We start from the raw sequence: 7,682 nt of genomic DNA, 5'->3' as shown, positions 1-7,682 counted from the left end.
TGGGGTAGTTTCCAAGAGCTTCCATCAAGGACGCCTTAGCTCTGGCCACCACTGTCAAGGGTGAGGACTTTACATTGTTGAATATCCAGTTATTTCGGGCGAGCCAGAGTTTCCAGCAAATGAACTTGGGAATGGAGTGCCAGATCCGGTTCCACAGTGATTGTGCGCTAAGAGTCCTAGGATACCTTGCGGTCCAGGTGGAGAAGAGGTCCATGACTGTACCTTGGAGAGGGGCGGGTGCGTTGAGGTCGTGAAGGACAAGGGCCCATACCGTTTGGGCATAGGCGCAACTTACAAAGAGGTGGTCCATGTTTTCAGGTGCGGATCTACACATGGTGCACCAATGCGGCCCTATTATGCCTCTGTGAGCAAGATTCTCACCTGTCAACACTTTCCTGTGAATGAGAAGCCAAGTGAAAAAATTCACCTTGGGGATTCCGTATGTGTCCCATGTACGCTGCCAGATGGAAGAGTTGTGAACTTGATTTTGTGTGGGAAGTAAGGCTGCAAAACCAAGCACAGGGGTGTAGACTCCAGTCTTCCCCCACCTCCAAAGATCTGAGGCATATATGTTAACAGGTACCAAGCCCTTCAACTTGTCCAAGAGAAGGTGCTTTTGGTGAAGTAAATGTGCTGGAAGATTGGGGAGGACCCAGTCCTCCCATTTTCCTTGTCTGTCCTAGGCAGAAATGTCGGCAAGACTGAGTAGGCCGTTCTGGGAGAGACAATCATGAAGGTCGGCTAATTCCACTGAATGTTTTAGAGGGGGATTGCCCATGATTTTGTCTTTCCATATCAAAGTATTTGCTCCTTTTCTAGGCACTTTGTAAAGCTGGTTTTGGAAGGTGGCAAGCCCTTTTCTACATAGGTTTCAGAGTAGCGTGCCTTTGGGAATACTATCCGCTTGGAGGTTTCTCAATGAGACTCCTTTGAAGTATTTATTCCGAAGTAATTGGCTGACTGGATGGTTTTTGTTGGAGTAGATCTGCTAAAGGATTTTGCCATCTAAGGAAATATTGGCCAGGCCAAGGTCTCTAATTTGGAGACCTCCTTCCAGCTTTGGCCTTTTCACTGTGTCCCAACTGACTAAGTGGAATTTCCTCTCGTTTCCTTTGCCTCCTTGCCATAGGAAGTTTCTGAGTAGCTGTGAAATCTGATCCGTGATTGTCTTTGGAGCCAGGAGGAAAGAGGCCTGATAGGTAGGGAGGGAGGAAAGGACAGACTTTATGAGGATTAGCTTGCCAACGTAGTTGAGCCACTTCCCACCCCAAGCAACTATCTTGGTTTTGATCTTGATGATGACTTCAGTCCAGAGTGAGGCTCGGTTAGTCCCCAGGGTTAAAGGTAGTCCCAGGTATTGTATTTTGTCATAGGAGGCATAAACCAGAAAGTCTAGGATTCTAGCAATTCAAAGGATGGTTTGTTCCTTTGTATTCCAACTGTACACTGCAAATTTTCTTTTATTGATAAGTGCTCCTGAAATGATACAAAAGCTTTGCAGGGTCTCATTGAATTCTTTTTCTATTCATGTGGAAGCTCCCCCCAACAGAAGAGAATCATCTGTGAACAAGGCAAGGTTGATTGGTTCTATTCTGGTTGTCGGCTAGATGCCTGGGAGAGAACCTTTGTTTCTTTCCACTATTAGTTTCCTACTCAAGGTGTCTGCCATTATAATGTACAGAAAGGGTGATAGCAGGAATCCTTGCCTTATCCCCCTTGAAGCTTGGAAATAAGAGGCAGTTCGACCATTTACTAGCGGGGCTATCCAAGGTTTGTCAGTGTAGGCCTTGATCAGGTTCACAAAGGCTGGGCTGAATCCAAAGGAGATGATGGCTTTGTAGAGAAATGATAGTTTTACTTGATCAAATGCGTTGGTCATGTCCAACTTGATCAGCATCCCTTGCTCCTTCCTCTGATGGCTGGAATGCATGGTTTCCTGTACAAGTATCACATTGTCCAAAATATGCCTTCCTGCTACGAACCCTCCTTGACTGGGAGAAATAAGCTTACTTAGTAGGGGCTTCATTATGTTTGCGAGCAATTTAGCAAGTATTTTGTAAGAGACATTACATAACGAAATGGGTCTAAATCTGTCAAAGGTAGCTGGATTCACTTCTTTGGGTATTAAGGCTAGAAAGGTGGATTTGGTGCTGCCTCCCACTTTTGCCTTTTTCTGGAAAGCCTTTGCCATTCTTAGAAGGTAATTTTTGATGATTGTCCAATAGGCTCTGTAGAAATGTGCTGATAAACCATTTGGGCCTGGGGCTTTGTTAGGCTCCATGTCCCATATTACATTACTGATTTCTTCCTCCATGAAGGGCTTCATAAGATTTGAGTTATTTTCCTCATTAACCAAGGAAGGGATCTGGGAGAGGAAGTCATTGGAGATTGCCTCATCTCCTGTTCCATCCTCTGTATATAACCGCTGGAAGTGATTTTCAGCAGCTTCTTTAACTTGGGCAAAACCTTTGACGACTGTCCCTTCTGCTGAGGTGATTTCTGAAATGTGATTCCGGGAGAGGCGGGCTCTGAACTGCCTGTGGAAGAAGGCTGTGTTACGGTCACCTGCTTTCAACCATAGGCTTCGGGACTTAAGCCACCAAAATTCTTCTTCTTTTCTGAAGGAGCTGAAAGAAGCAAGTTGGGCAGCTTGTTCCTTCTCCAATTCTTGCATGGTTATATCTTTGCCCTCCATCTCTAGTTGTAATTCTGCTAACTGTTGGACAATTTCTTTTCTATGTGTGGTGAAAGTGTTGGGAGGCGTTTTGACCCATTCTTTCAGAGCTATTTTGGTTGCTTTCAGTTTTTGCTCCCATACATAACTGGGTGACCCAGTGACCATGATAGACCAGGCCTTGGTAACAACTTCCATAAACCCTTCCTGCTTTATCCACAAAGGGCTGAAGCGGAACGGTATAGGCCCTAGATTTTCTTCCTCATCCAGTTGTAAGAGGATGGGTTTATGGTCCGAGGTGAGCTTTGGTAGGATTCTCGATGACACTATTCTCTTTTCCATCAGAAGAGTGCTCTGCACTAGGAATCTATCTAGCCGGGCTGAGATGTGTGCTGTCCCTGTTATGTTGTTGGTCCAAGTGTATCTCCCCTTCTTGGGTTTAAGATCAAGAAGATCCCACTATTGAATTATGTCCTCCACAAAGGGTAACAAAGGATCTCTGCTATTATTACCCCCTCTTTTTTCTTTTAGATCTAGGACGATGTTTAGATCTCCTGCTATTACGATGTTCATAGGAGAATAGCTATCTATAAAGTTGAAGAGTGTTTGCCAACACTCTTTTTTCTCAAGGTAAAGAGTGGGGACATAAAGATTAAACAAGGCAAAAGTGATCTTACTTGCTTTATGTCGAAGCTTGGTGTAAATCCAATGTTGAGTTTCGAAAGAGTTTTCCAGCTGGAACAGTTCCTCCATCCAGGCCGTGGAAATTCCTCTTAAGATTCCCCTTGCGCTTACGACCATCCCAACTTTGGTCTTCCAATTCGTTCTGCTTAAATCTAGAAGGGCTTCCCCTTCATTTTTTGTCTCTTAGAGCATGAGGATCTATGGGGTTTCTATTTTCATAAGATCTTTAACAGCTGCTGCCTTCATGGGTTTCCCCAAGCCTCTACAGTTCCAAGAGACTATGCACATTATTTAATTGGGGTAGTGGAGGAGAGGCCTCTCTTTGGTGGCCGTGTTATGGTATTTCGGCTTACAGACATTTCTAGAGTGGATTGACTTCCTTGCATTTTTTGCCTCTCTGTTTCTTCCTCGCTTACTTCCTTGAGGGATTTCCTCCCTGTCCGCTTTGGTGGTCTTTCAAATGTCTCCTCTTCTGATGAGCTTGTCATTTCTGAGGGCTTCTTTCTTATCATGTCTGCATAAGAGGTTGACGAAGAGATTCTTTCTAAAGAATCAGTTTGGGCAAGGGAAGCTTCTGCGTTTCCTTCCTCATTTAATGGGGGATCAACCTGCTGTTCTGCGTTACTTGCTGTAACAAGGGTTTCTTCCTGTGTGCTTAGGGCTACGAAGGAGTTTGAGGGGAAGTCTGTTCTAGGGGTTGATGCTCCTTCTGGCTATGGCTCTGTGGATGGTGCTATGGGTCTTGCTTGAGCCCCTTTCCCTCTCGGTTTGCTGGGCTGCTTTGATGAGGCCGTCTTCTACACTGTTGTCCATTGGTCTCCTTTCCTTTTCTCTTCTTCTTCCTCAGTTTTCTTTTTACAGTTTCTTGCAAAGTGTCCGTATCCATGGCAGTGCTTGCACTTGAAAGGCAATTGCTCATAATCCAGTTCTTGCATGTGAGACCATTCTGCCACTGTTAGTTTTATGGCTTCTGGAAGCCCCACTTCCAGGTCAACCTTGACACATATTCTGGCACAGGAGTATTGTCCCTTCCTGTCTGCTCTGTCAATGTATTTTCCAAGGGTGTTTCCAATGGATTCTAAGGTCTTCGGACTCCAGCAGTGCAGTGGTAGATGAGGAAGGCGCACCCAGACCGGGACTGCCGAGGGCACATCTTGGCCTGGGTCAAAGTCTGGTGTCCATTTATTCAGATACATACCTGAAGTATGTCCCGTTTCTAAATATGAGATTCCTATCTTCAATGCAGTCGAATATGAAAACAAAATAACCCTTACCAATAAAATGGCATTTTATTCCTTCTAAAACCAGCAGTCGCCAGTTGCGTTGCACCCACGATTCGATGGCTCTTGGTGATGGCCATAACCCAGTGAGTCCTCTCTCTGCAATGTTCAGGGCAACCTGGCAGGGTTCTTCAGCTGGAAGAGCAACGGTTGGGATTGCTTCCATCTTTTTGACGAACTTCTGTTGGGTGGTTGAGATTGGACGCTTGTTGCAGTCGCCCACCAGCTTCTTGAAGGCAAGAAGCTCAGAAGGGAGGGGGAAGGGAGGCTCAGAGCCTCCCTCTAAAGCCATGGATGTAAGGAGGGGGTTCTCAGAGAGGAGCACGCAGAGGACCGTGTGCGAAAAAGTTAACGAATATCATTTACAAGTATTTTACTATGATGAGCATTTTACGCAGGCTACCCAAGACTCTGATAAAATCTCAACCAATAAAATAGATGTTTAATAAATCCCAAATGAATGTAATATTCTTCACAATGGATATGTTTTCAATACTTCACCTTAAATTGGCCAAATACATGGATTTTGATTTTTCATATTTTGTAGACATGTTGGAGTAGGGATTCCTTGGCTTTGATCATTTAAACATGTCAACCAATAATTTTTTTAAGAAAAATCTTTTTACTTCTTTTCACTAACTATGGAATCATTTGATTACTATTTTATTTAGGATTAAGAGGAAGTACATAGCTATAAAAGAAATATTATGTCCATGGAATATATGGACTTAAAAAAAAAACATAAAAAAATGAATAATAATAACACAATTATAAATTTCATAAAAAAATATCTTTTATAACATATACACTTTTTTGCATTATGTTTGGCGTTCCCTCCTCAGGAGATATGCTAGTTTATATAAACATAAACAATGAGTTAATTTTATTCAATTAAAAAATAAAATTAAATTCAACAAGTATAATACTATATGTTATTCAATTATATTATTAAAATAATTTGCAAGGAAATATTAATAAAATTGGAATAATTTATTTTTCTTTTGAGTAGACAGTTTATGCATGTTTCATTGCTTAGAGTATGTTTGATTCTTTATTTCTAAAATTTCAATAGATCAAATTTTACAATTACAATAGTTGAATTTTATCAACATGATGGCAACGATATACAAAGTAATGCAGTGAAATCAAACTATAACTTGCAAGTCCACCTTAAATATTTTGCTTAGTAGCATAGGACCTTATTAAATGATTTTATCTTTTTGCTTAAGTTGCAAGGATCTCACAGAAATATTATTTCTATAGCTATTTTGATTTATTTAGTAAGACATTTTCTTAAATAGGAACCAAGTAATTTGCTATACAAGAAAATTAAAAACTTTACCCAAAGCTTCAAAAGCTTGACCTTAGAAATGTAGAATCCTAGAAACTTATAAATTTGACCAATAAAACAATAAGCTACAAAATTGTGAAGCTACATTTAAGAAATATTCTTTCATGAAATAAAATAAGTGCAAGAGACTCATGTTTCATCGAATTAGGCATTCTATTTAAGTTATTGCCATAAAAATCTAGTAGAACATCTAAGAAATGCAACTACTTCACCAAATAACAAAATTTCTCTTAACTTAGAGAAAATCACAACAGAAATTCAAACAAAGCACTAACTTGCAGTAAATATAGATAACTCATATTTCTTCAAGCTTTCATGAGTGATTTACAAATATAAATCCCAAATCAAAAAATAAAGATTCCTCTTCATTTTTATTTAGGTAGTTTACTTATAAATTATATGGAAAATTTGAAAATAAAACAATAATTTGTAAAAAATCTCAAAAATATATAGCTTTTTAAGATTACAATATGTCCTTTAGCTATTGAAAAAAAAAATGTGTAAATTAACCATTATTTTTTAATAAACCTATACGATAAAGATTTTTTTTGAAACTTTAAATGAGTTAATGTTAATTTATCAATAAATCACAAAATTCTTTGCAGTAGAAATATTTCCTTGAACCTTTAATGATTTAATAAAATACAGAAACATTAGTTTGCACTGAGACACGAGAAAGAAAATTTTACTATACCTCTAGTTATTTAATTTACAAGTAAAATGCGAAACCCGCCAATCGTTTGCAGTAAAACTAGAGAGAATGACTTCCTTAGAAACAAAAGAGGAACGTTTTGAAGCCTTGTTATTATTTAATTTAATCATAGAAAGTCTCGATCAAAGTCTTCACGTTTGCACTGCAACCAGAGAAAGAAATAGACATTATAAATAATAATAATAATAATAAATAATACGAACATTATAAATAATAATAATAATAAACAAATGAACATTATAAATAATAATAATAATAAATAATAATGAAATTAGTTTTTAATAATTTGACTCACAAACAATAACTTACAAGATTGTAGAGTGGGGTAATATTCTTTTAATAGAATGAAATAATTTTACATATTTCACATTAAAATGAAAGGGATATTTTTTTAAGACACTGAAATAGGTTTACATGTCTCATATTAAAATGAAAGAAATATTCTTTTAACAAAATGAAATAGGTTTACCTTGAAGGCATAGTAAGTGTACGACACTAATTTTTCCTGCTGGATTAGTCATTCTCTTGATGTGAAACTGGAAATTGGAGTTTCGCGTCAATGTAGAGGTGAACCAATCACTGTGAAAATTGGAGCTGAGATTCACAAAATCCAAAGAGAGCATTAACTTATAGATATCCAAGGTTTAATTGAGGTTTAGATTTTATTTTATTTTATTTTGTCAGAAGGAAAAAAATGTTCCTTTTTATTATAAATACGAGTACATCAAGTCACTATAATCTCCAACTACATCGTATAAAAATAGGAGCAATATTGTGCCAGAAACTAAACTCCAGAGGGGATTAGTCTCAATTTCCATAGTGATAAACATGATAATACCTCCCTCTAACAACAATGGACCCAATGATTTTGATTAAAAATTTGCATGGGGAATGAAAAAAATCAATCAATCCATAACCACTCGTTTACTCTATTAAACTTATCAATCCAGATATTTTCCTATGGAACTTATCAGCAATCCA

Source organism: Pinus tabuliformis, chromosome 5_2 (assembly GCF_031772625.1).
Source record: "Pinus tabuliformis cultivar Carrire ecotype Pingquan chromosome 5_2, CPIR1, whole genome shotgun sequence".
Taxonomy (NCBI): domain Eukaryota; kingdom Viridiplantae; phylum Streptophyta; class Pinopsida; order Pinales; family Pinaceae; genus Pinus; species Pinus tabuliformis.
This window is presented reverse-complemented; position numbering follows the sequence as displayed.